The 13,144-nt window shown below is 34.7% G+C and overlaps 1 long non-coding RNA gene across 1 annotated transcript; it reads left to right on the top strand.

The window, feature by feature from the left end:
- Positions 1–2,149: 2,149 nt before the first annotated feature.
- LOC144457894 (uncharacterized) lies at positions 2,150–4,228 on the top strand. The gene is made up of 2 exons (XR_013487487.1): positions 2,150–3,132; positions 3,632–4,228. It is a non-coding gene; the product is annotated as an uncharacterized LOC144457894 (long non-coding RNA).
- Positions 4,229–13,144: the final 8,916 nt, after the last annotated feature.

Below are 13,144 nucleotides of genomic sequence, written 5' to 3'. Positions count from 1 at the left end.
AGTAGTTTGATTGGTATGGTACTGAATAAGTAAATTAACTTAGATAGAATTATCATTTTTATTGTATTGGCTTGGCCTACCCATGAACAATGAATATTTCTCCAATTGTTTAGATCTGCCTTTATTTGTAATTGTATTCATATATTCCCTAGGTTTGTCTTGGCAGTAGACTCCCAAGTATTATATATTATCTGCAGCTATTTTAAATGAAATTTCTTTTCCTGCTGGATTTTATTGGTAGTATATAGAAAAACTAATGACTTATGTGGGTTTATTTTGTGTCCTGAAACTTTGCTGAAGTTGTTAATTGTTTCATCTAGTTTTTTAGTTGATTTTCTGGGGTTCTCTAAGTAAGTATATTATCATATTATCTGCAAAGAGTGATAGTTTTGTTTCCTTATTGCCTATTTTTATTCATACAATTTCTTTTTCTTTTGTTGTTATAGTTAGCATTTCTGTTACAGTATTGAATAACAGTGTTGATAATGGACATACCTGCTTCACTCCTGATCTTACTAGGAAGGCTTCAGGTTTATTCTCATTACAGATAATGCTAGCTTTTGGTTTTAGACTGATGCTACTTATCATTTTAAGAAAAGCTCCATCGATTCCTGTGCTTTCTAGTGTTTTTAATAGGAATGGGTATTGTATTTTGTCAGAGGCTTTTTCTGCACATAGTGATTTAATCATATCATTTTGTTGTTTTTGTTATTGATGTGGTCAGTTACATTGATAGTTTTCCTAATATTGAACCAGCTCTGCAATCCTGATATAAATCCCACCTGGTTATAGTGTATGATCTTTGTGATATATCACTGTAATTTTTAAAAATTTAATTTAATTTAATTTAAATATTTAATTTAAATAATTTTTATTTAATTTTTTTATTTAATTTATTTAATATTTTATTTAAAATTTTTCAATTGATATTTTCTTTCACAAAGTGACTAATATAGAAATATGTTTTACATGATTGCACATGTACAACCTATATCAGATTGCTTACTGTCTCAGGGAAGTGGGAAGGCAGGGAGGGAGAGATAGAATTTGGAACTCAAAACTTAAGAAAAAAGAATGTTAAAATTGTTTTTACAAGTAATTTGAAAAACATAAACTATTATTTTAAAATGTTTGCATTGATATTCATTAAGCAAATTATAGTTTTCTTTCTCTATTTTTGTTCTCTGGTTTAGCTTTCAAAAGCATATTGGTGTCATAAAAGGAATTTGGTAGGACTCCTTTACTTATTTTTTTCAAATAATTTAGAAAGTGTTGGGATTAATCATTTCTTAAATGTTTGGTAGAATTCACTTGTGCATCTTTCTGATCCTGGGAATTTTTTCTTAGGATGCTCATTGATAGTTTATTCAATTTCTTTTTCTAAGATAGGATTGTTTAAGAATTCAATTTCCTCTTCTGTTAATCTGGACAGTTTATATTTTTGTAAATATTCATCCATTTAACTTAGATTGTCAGCAAAATATAACTGGGCAAAATAATTCTTAATAAGCTTTAATTTCATCTTCATTGGTGGTGAATTTGCCCTTTTCATTTTTGTTACTAGGAGTTTAGTTTTCTTTTTTCTTTTTAAAAATCAGATTAATCAATGGTTTATCTTTTTTATTTTTCATAAAACCAGCTTCTAATTTTATTTATCAGTTAAATAATTTTCTTTCAATTTTATTAATCTCTTCTTTGATTTTTCAGGATTTCCAATTTGGTGTTTAATTGGAAATATTTATTATTTTTCTAGTTTTTTTAGTTGCATGCTTAATTCATTGTTTCATTCTTTTTCTTGTTTATTGATGTACATATTTAGAGACATATATTTTCCCTTAAGTCCTGCTTTGGTTTCATCCCACAAATTTTTAAATATTGTCTTGTCATTCCCGTTAATGAAATTATTGTTTCTATGATTTGTTTTCTCATCCACTTATTCTTTAGAATTAGATTATTTAGTTTCTAATTAGCTTTTAATCTATGCTTACATAGCCCTTTATTAAATGTATTTTTATTGAATTATTGTCTGAAAAGGGTGCATTTAATACTTCTGCTTTTCTGCATTTAGATGGGAGGCTTTTATGCCCTAATACATGATCATTTTTTGCGAAGGTGCTATGTATAGCTGAAAAAAAGGTATACTCCTTTCTATTCCCATTCAGTTTTCTCCAGAGGTCTTTCATATCTAACTTTTCTAAGATTCTATTCGTCTTCTTAACTTTTGTTATTTATTTTATGGTTAGATTTATCTAACTCTGAGGGAAAAGTTGAGGTCCCCTACTAGTATAGTGTTACTGTCTGTTTTTTTCCTGTAATTCATTTAGCTTTTCCTTTAAGAACTTTGCTGTTAATGACATTTGGTGCATATGTGTTTAGTATTGATATTACTTCATTGTCTATGGTTCCTTTTAGCAAGATACAGTTTCTCTGCTTATCCCTTTTAATTGGGTCTATTTTTGCTTTTGTTTTGTCTGAGATCTCCTATTGAGACCAGGCAGCCAGGAACATACTCACCACAGTGGCCACTCGGAGTCTTCGGAGCCTACCCAGATACACGAAAGGACCAGTCGATGGGGAGGTGTTTAACCTTTTATTACAGAAAAGCCGTAAGAGTGAGAGAGAGAGAGAGAAATCAGCAGACGGAGAAGCAAAGCCCGAGCCAGAGGGAGGAGGAAGGGGGAGACCGACCCCGCCCACCAATCCGGCCCCACCCCTTCCGCGGAGGAGAACAAATACACACCGCTGCAGCTCTAGACGGAGACGTGGCTGAGCTCATAGGCTCAGCCGCCTCAATAGACATCATAAGAGGCGTGTTAACATGCCTCTATCTGATGGAGACGTGGCAGAAGCATAGGCTTTGCCGTCTTTAGAGTGACGTCACGCTCAGGCCCTGGCCTCTACTCCGCTTCCAGGACAGTTTCCATATCAGTGAACAAAGCCGAGACCCACCGGGAACAGCCGGCTCCTAACAACTACCCTTGCCTTTTTTATGTCAGCTGAAGCATAGGTCTGCTCCAGTCCCTTATTTTAACTCTGTGTATGTGTCTTTCTGTTTCAAGTGTGTCTCTTGTATACAACATATTGTTGGAATCTGGTTTTTAATCCATTCTGCTATCTGCTGCTATTTTATGGGTGAGTTCATCCCATTAACATTCACAGTTTTGATTACAAACTGTGCGTTTCCCTCCATCCTGTTTTCTTCTGTTTATCCTCCTCTCCTTTTATCCTGTCCTTCCTCTAAAGTCTATTTTGCTTCTGACCACTGCCTCCTTTTATCTGTCCTCCCTTTTATCACATATACCCTTCTTTTCTCCTAGCCTCTTTCCCCTCCTACTTCCACTGGGTAAGATAGATTTCTATTACCAATTAAATATGTATGTATGTTTTTCCTTTCTGATCTAATTTAGATATGAGTAAGGATCAAGCATTGCCCACACTTCCCATTTCCCCCTCCACTGTAAAAGCTCTTCTTCCTCTTTTATGTGAGATAATTTCCCCATTCTTTTCTTTTCCCTCTTCTCCCAGTGCATTCCTCTTTCTCATATATACTTTTTTTTACATCATACCAACTAAATGACTCATACCTGTGCTTTCTTTCTTTGTTGTTGTTGTTTGTCCTTTGTTTTTGAAGAGGACCAATGACATCGCAAGGTGATGTCTTCATTCATGTGTGAAATGGATTTAAGTAGGCAGGGTTGCACAGATGTTGCGCAGTCTAGATGACTCTAGAAGAATCATCAAAGTCCAGTGGCAAGACGAAAGTCAAGACAACCGGTGATGGCTTGGGATGCAGTAGATGACCTGGGCATCTTTGATGGCTGACCAAGCTTTGGAGTCTGCACCTGCTTCAGCCACCTTCATGGCCATTGGAACAAATTGTTCTCATCCAACCATTCTGCTGGGGGAAGTCTTCGCTGACAGGCTCATGGCTTGTCACCCTCAACCTTGGTTAGCCTATCTGCAGAGATAGTTTACTGAGGTATGGCTGCTGGGCATGCTCCAGCTTCTTGGAGTCACAGGTGAGAGTTGAGTGTCAGGTGGAGACCAAAGGTGGATGAGCAGCCCTGAGAAGGACTTGATAAGCCTCCCCACCAGAGGTACTAGTCCTCCTTGAATATCCATATGCCCTCTTTCTATGTAGAATCCTTCTAATGCTGTAATAATGATAAAGTTCTTAGAAGATACCTGTATCATATTCCCATATAGGAAAGTAAACAGTTTAACCTTATTGAGTCCCTTATGATTTTTCTTTCATGTTCACCTTTTTTTTTTTTTTGGCTAGGCAATGGAGTTAATGACTTGCCCAGGGTTACACAGCTAGTAAGTGCTATGTGTCTGAGGCTGGATTTGAACTCAGGTCCTCCTGAATCCAGGGCCGGTGTTCTATCCACTGCGCCACCTAGCTGCCCCTTCATGTTTACTTTTTTATGTTTCTCTTGAATACTGTATTTGAAAGTCAAATTTTCTGTTCAGCTCTAGTCTTTTCATCAGGAATGCTTGAAAATCCTCTCTTTCATTAATATCCATTTTTTCCCTTGAAGAATTATACTCAGTTTTGTCAGGTAGCTTATTCTTGGTTGTACTCTCAGCTCTTTTGCCTTCTAGAATATCATATTCCAAGCCATCTGATCCTTTAAAGTGGAAGCTGCTAAATCTTGTGTGATCCTGACTGTGGCTGCATGGTATTTGAATGGTTTCTTTTTTGCTGCTTCAAGTATTTTCTCTTTGACCTTGGAGCTCTGAAATTTGGATGTCATATTCCTGAGAGTTTTCATTTTGGGATCTCTTTCAGGTGATGATTGGTGGATTCTTTCAATTTCTATTTTACCCTCCAGTTCTAGGATATCAGGGTAATTTTTCTTGATAATTTCTTGAAATATGATATTTAGGCTCTTTCTTTGATCATGGCTGTCAGGTAATCTAGCAATTCTTAAATTATCACTCCTTGATCTATTTTCCAGGTCAATTGTTTTTCCAAAGAGATATTTCATATTTTCTTCTATTTTTCCATTCTTTTGACTTTTATTGTTCCTTGATGTCTCTTGGAGTCATTAGTTTCCACTAGCCCAATTTTAATTTTTAAGGAATTATTTTCTTCAGTGAGCTTTTGGAACTTTTTTTCCCCATTTGATCAATTCTGATTTTTAGGGAGTTATTTTCATCAGTGAATTTTTGTACCTCTTTTTCCATTTGACCAATTCTATTTTTAAGTTGTCATTTTCTTCAGTATTTTTTGTGTCCCATTTTACCAAGCTGTTGTCTTTTCAAAATTTCTTTCCTTTGCTTTCATTTCTTTTCCTAATTTTTCATTTACCACTTATTTGATTTTTAAGATAATTTTTTCAGTTCTTCCAGGAATTCTTGTTAGACCTGTGTCCAATTCACAGCTTTTCTTTGATGCTTTGCTTGTAGCTGTTTTGACTTCATTGTCTTCTTCTGAGTGTATCTTGCTTTTCCCTGTCACCACAGTAGCTTTTATAGTCAGGTTCTTGGGACTAGAAATGATACTGTTCCTCAGGTTTTCTGATTCCTTGGGGCCAGAAGTGATATTGCCCCTCAGGGTTTTCATTCCCTTTTGACTGAACATGCTCCTCTCTGTCCTTGGACTGTATCCCAGAAGGGAGTATAGGCCATGGAGTAGCCAAACAGTATATGGTCCTGCATCCAGTTCTAGCACAGGGGTACCCTGTAATCTCTTTCTGACCAGTTGCCAGGTCCTTTTGCTGTCTCTCACCTGAGACATCCTAAAGCTGCTACTACTTCTGTCATCACCATCTGTTCCCATCACTGGTGTCTCATTCATGTGGGCTACAGGCTAGCTTCCTCCCCTGTATCACAGATCTCTCTTTCTGATCTCCTGTGTTGTCTTGGGCTAGAAGAATGTCTCACTCTGACCTTTTGTTGGCTCTGCCACTCTAGAATTTGATTTGAGGTGTTATTTTAAAGTTGTTTGGAGGTGAATGTTGGGAGAGCTCAGCTGAGTGCTTTGTCTACACTGCCATCTTGGCTGCACTGTCAGAAATCTTCAATGATCTCTTAACAAATCTAATGTTCTATTGAATTTTTTTTCAATTAACAAGCATTTATTTTCTCTCCTTCTTCCTGCCCTTGGATAAAAAAAGTTAAAAAATAAAAACAAAATTCTTGTAAGAAATATGCAAGTGAAACAAAACTAATTCCAACATTGGCCATGTAAAATGTATCTTTCATTCTGCATCTTGAATCCATTTCCTCTCTGTCAGAAGGTAGGTAGTATTCATCATCATTGGTCCTATGAAATCCTTTTTTTTTATTGCATTGATAAGAGTTCTTAAGTCTTTCAAAGTTGTTTGTCTTTTCAATGTTGTTATTGTATATATTGTTCTCATTCTGCTCACTTCATTCTTCATCAATTCATACAAATCTTCCCAGGCTTCTCTGAAAATATCCTTTTCGTCATTTCTTAGGGCATAATGATGTTTCATTACATTCATATAACTTAATCTGTTGAGCCATTCCGAAATGATGGGTGGGCACTGTTTTAGTTTCCAGTTCTTTGCCATACAAAAAGTGCTGCTATAAATATTTTATACTTTTCTTCTTTTAAAATTCTTTTTGGTGTATAAACCTGGTAGTGGTATGGTATAAAAGGATATAACTTTTGGAGCATAATTCCAAATTGCTTTCCAGAAAGGCTGGCCCAATTCACAGCTCTATCAACAGTGCATTAATGTACCTGTTGTCTTGCAGCCCCTCCAACATTTGTCATTTATTTTTGTGTCAAGTTTGCCAGTCAGAGAGGTGTGAAGTGGAACCACAGAGTTGCTTTAATATGTACTTCTAATTATTAGTCATCTGGAACATTTTTTATGTATATATTTTAGCCTGGAATTTTCTCTTTGAAAATTGTTCATATCCTTTGACTATTTATTAATTGAAGAATAGATCTTATTTTTATAAATTTGAATACAGTTCCTTATATATCTTAGAAATGAGAACTCTATTATAGAAGCTTGCTGCAAAGATCTTTTCCCAGTCAACTGTTTCTTTTCTTAGCTACAACCTAAACCCTCTTATTAAAAAAAAACAAACAACTTAGTTTTATTTTTTCAATGAACAAAAATCCATCTTCTCTCCCTGCCTCCCTGCTCCTTCCCCCATTGAAAGAGAAAAGCAAAACCCTTGTAACCAATATGCATAGTCAAGCAAAACAAATTTCCACATTGGTCACATCCAAAAAGAGTTTCAATTTGTACCCTGAATCCATCATCTGTCTGTCAGATGGTGGGCAGTATGTCTCATCATGAGTCCTCTGGGATAGTGGTTGGTCATTGCATTAATCATTTTCTCTTTCCTCTTTCTAAAAAAGAAGAGGGTATTGAGAGAAGAGTATGCCAAGCATCAGCACTGTATGTTTAGAAGCTATCTGCTTCCACTCCCCTGCTTCTCTTTCCTTTGACTAAAACCTAACCATAGGTTCTTACCTTTCCTTTTTCTGTTTCTTTTAAAACCCTCATCACTTTCTACCCTCCATGGTTAGAGTTTGTTTTGCTTAGTACTAAATCCTTCTCTAATCCACTCCACCCCTACCTCTTTCTCTCCCCTTCTCCTTTCTCTCTTTTCCCTCATGTTTCCCTTTTGAATAAAGTGTATTTTTGCACCCACCTGTTTGTTTTCTTCCCTCCTTTGACCAGTTCATATGAAAATAAGGTTGAAATGTTGCCTACTCCCTCCGCCCCTTATTTTTGTAATCAACTCTTATACACCCAAATTACATGAGATAGTTTTTCTTACCTGTCCTCTTATTACTGCCTAATGTGTTGCTTTCCCTTCCTTTTTCTTCCTTGTTTTAATATCAAAATATAAAAAAAAAATTCTCAACCTTTATCTTATTAGATACCTTCTATGATCTTTGATGAGGAAACAATTCTGAGGAGATGTGTATCATCTCCCCATATTAGAGAAATGTAAACGGTTCACCCTTATGGTTGCTTGTTCATATTTACCCTTTTATATTTCCCTTGACTCCTGTGTTTATATTTCAGTTTTTATGCAGCTCTGGTCTTTTCATCAACAATGCTTGGAAGTCCTTTATTTCATTTAAGGATTATTTTCCTCTCTGAAAGCTTTTACTCAGTTTTGCTAGGATAAGTTGTTCTTGGTTGTAAGTTTCTATCTTTTGCCTTCTGGAATATCATGTTGCAAGCTCTTCACTTCTTAGTATTGGTGGTTGCTAAGTCTTGTGTGATCATTACTCTGAAAGTAATTCTTTCTTTCTGGCTGCTTCAGTAATTTTTCCTTTGAATTTTGGCTATAATGTTACTGGGAGTGTTCACTTTCAGATTTCTTTTAGAAGGTAACCAGTAGATTCTATTTTCATTTTGCCCTCTGGTTTTAAGAAAGAATCCGAGCAACAGTTCTTTTATGATTCTTAAAATATGATATCTAAGTTATTTTTTGTGATCATAGCTTTTAAGTAGTTAGATGATTCTTTTTTGTAATTAAAAATTCTTTATTCTAATGATTCTTTTTAAACATTAGAATAAGACTTAATGGCTTTTTAAATTAAATTAAATTTTATTTTCAGTTCTGAATTCTCTCTCTCCCACCTGCACCCCCTCTACCCATTGAGAAAGCAAGAAAAACAAAGTCTGTTACAAATATATGTGTGTGTGTGTGTGTGTGTGTGTGTATGTAGTTGAGCAAAACAAATTCCTGCATTAGCAATGTCTGAAAAACATGTTTCAGTCTGTTCTCAGAGCCTGCTCTGAGGCTAGAGGTAGATAGCATGTTTCATCGTGTCTGTCTGTGATTAGTTTCAATATGTTGATCAGAGTTTTTAAATCTTTCAAAATTCTTTACCTTTACAGTATTATTATTATTGAATAAATTATTTTCCTGGTTTTGTTCATTTTACTTTGCATCAGTTCATAAAAATCTTCCCAGGTTTTTCTAAAACCAATCCCCTTCATAATTTCTTACAGCACAATAGCATTGCATCACATACATACACCATATATTATTCAGCTATTCCCTAACTTATGGGCACTGCTGCCCTCCCCCATTTCCAGCTCTTTGCTGCCACAAAAAGCTGTTATATTTTTGTACATAAGGGTCCTTTTCCTCTTTCTTTGATCTTTTTGGGGGTATAGAACTAGTAGTGGTATTGTTGGGTAAAAGGGTTTGTACCCATAGCTTACTAGCCCTTTGGGCATAATTCTAAATTGTTCTTCAGACTGGTCAGACCGTTTTAGAGCTCTGCCAACAATGCATTAAAGTATTTATTTTCCCACAGCCCCTCCTCCATGCCATTTTCCATTTTTGTCAGTTGTGCCAATCTGATTGGTGTGTAGTGATTGCTCAGATGTATTTTTTTCTGCATTTCTCTATTTAGGACATTTTTTAATATGGCTATTGATAGCTTAGATCTTTTCCTCTGGAAACTGCCTATTTTTATCCTTTTACCATTTATCAACTGGGGAATGGTTTATTCTTATAAATTACAATCAATTTCCTATAAATATTAGAAATAAGATCCTTGTCAGATAAACTTGCTACAAGGATTTTCCCCTCAATTTCTAGCTTCTATTCTAATTTTAGCTGCATTAGTTTTGTTTGTGCAAAAACTCTTTAAGTAAACAAAATTGTCAGTTTTATTTTCTGTCGCTCTTGTTCTCTCGTTTGGCCATGAATTCTTCCCCTTATCCATCATTCTGACAGGCAGTTTCTTCCATGCTCCTCTAATTTATGATGTCACCCTCTGTCTAAATTACATACCATTTAGAGCTTGTCTTTATATATGGTGTGAGATGTTGGTCTATAACTAGTTTCTTTCTGACTGCTTTCCTGTTTTCCGAACAGTTTTTATTGAATAATGAGGTTTTGTCCCAATACCTGAGATCTTTGGGCTTATAAAAAAACTAGATTACTGTGCTCTTTTGCTTCTGCTTATTGTGTAACTAATTTGATCCCCTGACCAACTTATTTCTTTCTCAGTACCAAGTTGTTTTGCTGATTACAGCTTTTTGTAATATAGTTTGAGATCTGGTACTGGCAGGCCCCCTTTCTTCCCACTCTTTTTTCATTAATTCCTTTGTTTTTCTTGACCTTTTGTTCCTTTAGATGAATTGTCATTTTTTCTCCCAAGCTGTCTAATCTTTTTGTAGTGTGATTGGCATAACACTGAACAATTGAATTTAGTTAGTATTGTCATTTTTATTATATTGGCTTGGCCCTCCCAGGAGCAATTAGTATTCCTCTGATTTTTCAGATGTTTTTATATAAAGAATCTTTTGTAATTGTATTCCTATACTTTCAAATACTTGACAGAAGGACTCCCATGTATTTTATGCTATCTGTAGTTATTTTAAATGGAATTTTTCTCTCTTTTCCTGCTGGATTTTGTTGGAAATATACAGAAATGCTGATAATTTATACGGATTTATTTTATATTCCATGACTTTGCTGAAGCTGTTCATTGTTCTAATTAGTATTTTAGTTGACTTTTTAGGGTTATCTAAAGAGACCATTGTATCATCTGCAAAAAATGAAAACTTTTCCTTTTGGTCTATACTTATTCCTTCAATTTCTTTTTGTCTTATTGTTTTGACTAGCATTTCTAGCACTATATTGAATAATAATGATGATACCTGATAGCTTTTACTCCTGATTTTATTAGAAAATCCTTTAGCTTATCTGAACAGATAATGCTGACTCTTGGTTTTTAATAAATACTATTTATCATTTGAAGAAAAGCTCCACTTATTCCTGTATTGTTTATAAAAGGAATAGGAATTGTCAAAAGACTTTTCTGCATCTATTGATAAATCACTATTTTTTGTTTTTGATGTGGTCAGTTATGTTTATAGTTTCCCTACCATTGTACCAGCCCTGTATTCTTGGTGTAAATCTAGTCTGATCATAGGATACAGTCTTTGTGATCTGTGCTTACTTTCTTTGCTAATACTTTTTTTTTTGGCTTTTTGGGTGAGGCAGGCAGGGTTAAGTGACTTGCCCAGGGTCACACAGCTAGTTAAGTGTCAAGTGTTTGAAGCCCCATTTGAACTCAGGTCCTCCTGACTCCAAGGCTGGAGCTCTATCCACTGCACCACCTAGCTGCCCCTAATACTTCATTATTTTTGGCATCAGTATTCATTAGGGTATATTGGTCTATAGTTTTCTTTCTCTGTTTTGGCTTTCTCTGGTTTAGGTACAAAGACTTTATATTTTTTATCATATAAGGGACCTTGGTAGGAACCCTTCTTTTCCTTTTTTCCCCCAAAAGTTTATGTAGCTTTAGAATTGTTCTATAAATGTTTAGTAGAATTCATTAGGAAATCCATTTGGTCTTGGGAATTTTTTCCTTGGGAGTTCATTTAAGGATCGTCCAATTTCTTTTTCTAAGGTAGAGTTGGTTTTTTTTAAGTACTCTATTCCCTTTTTTGCTAATCTGAGAAATTTATGTTTTTTATAAACATTGATCTAGTTCATTTAGATCGTCAGTTTCATTGGCATGTAGTTGGACAAAATAGCTCCCAATAATGTTATTTTTTCATTGGTTGTGAATTCATCTTTTTAACTTTTTATACTGGTAACTTGGTTCTTTTTTTAAAAATCAAGTTAATAGCTTATCTATTTTATTGTTTAAAATAGCTCCTACTTTTATTAATTCAATGGCTTCTTTGCTTTCAATTTTGTTAATCTTTTGATTTTCGAGATTTATATTTTGGCATCTAATTGGGGAGGTTTTAATTTGTTAGTTTTCTAGGTTTTTAAATTTTATTTGCATGACTAATTCATTGATCTGCTTTTCTCCTATTGTATTGATGAAAACATTAAGAGATATAAAATTTTTCCTAAGTATTGCTTTGGCTGCATCCCAAAGACTTTGATATATTGTCTCATTTTTGTAATTATCTTTAATGAAATTAGTGAATGTCTCTAATGAATGTTTCTATGATTTGTTCTTTTACACACTCATTCTTCAAGATTAAGTTACTTAGTTTTTCCAGTTAATGTTTAATTCTTGCTTCAAAGGCCCTCTTTAATTGAATGTAATTTTTATCATATTATGGTTAGTAAAAGATGCATTTAATATTTCTGCTTTTCTGTATTTATGAGGTTTTTAGGCCCTAACAGTCAGTTTTTTGTGAAGATGCCATGCACAGCTGAGAAACAGGATTAAACTGAGATTCTCTAATGTTTTAGTTTTACTTTTCTCCCTATTACTCATTTACCTCTTCTTCTAAGAACTTAGAAGCTGTGCCATTTGGTACATACACGTTTAGTATTTATATTCATCGTTTAGGCCCATTGCACTTCTAAACTTCTTAAACAGTTTAAGAAGCACTATAGGGCTTGCAAGTGAAAAAAGTTTAAGAAGCCCTGGTTTAGGGTACCTTTCAGCAAAATGTAGTTTCCCTGTTTATCTCTTTTTATTAGGTGTATTTTTGTTTGTTTGTTTGTTTTAGGCAGTTGGGGTTAAGTGACTTGTGCAGGGTCATACAGCTAGTAAGTGTCAAGTGTTTGGTCTGAGGCCAGATTTGAACTCAGGTCCTGTGCTCTATCCACTGCGCCACCTAGCTGCCCCTCCAACCTTAGATGTATTTTTGCTTTTGTTTTGTCTGAGGTTATAGTTTATACTCTTGCCTTTTTTTTTTTTGCTGCAGCTGAAATATAATAGATTCTGCTCTATCCCCATATTTTAACTTTATGCATCTTAATGTATCAAGTGTAAAAAACTTAAAAACATTGTTAGACCTAGTTTCTAATCTGTTCTGCTATCTTCTGTTTTATGAGTGAGTTCATCTTATTCACATTGACAGTTATTATTGTTAGGATTTTTCTTTCCTTTTTTCCCCTTCACACCTTCTTTAAGAGATTGTTTTGCTTCTGATTAATCCCTCCTTTAATCTTACTTCCCCCTTATTCCCTTTCCCTTAACCCCTTTTCCCTGTTTTCCTGTGGGTGAAATATATTTCTGTATCCATCTGTGTGTGTGTGTGTATTCTTCCTTCATTTGACTAGTTTAGATGAGTAAGTCTCCCCACTCTCTCCTCCTTGTATAAATTTCTACTTTTACAACCTTATTTATGTTGGAAATTTCTCCCCATTCTTCCTCTCCCTTTCCCACTCTCCCAGGGTATTCCATTTTCCTATTCTTTCC

This window comes from Phascolarctos cinereus, unplaced genomic scaffold, assembly GCF_003287225.1.
Source record: "Phascolarctos cinereus isolate Bilbo 61053 unplaced genomic scaffold, phaCin_HiC Scaffold_5;HRSCAF=322, whole genome shotgun sequence".
Classification (NCBI taxonomy): Eukaryota; Metazoa; Chordata; class Mammalia; order Diprotodontia; family Phascolarctidae; genus Phascolarctos; species Phascolarctos cinereus.
The sequence above is the reverse complement of the archived record's forward strand: the minus strand, read 5'-3'. Positions and strand labels throughout refer to the sequence as shown.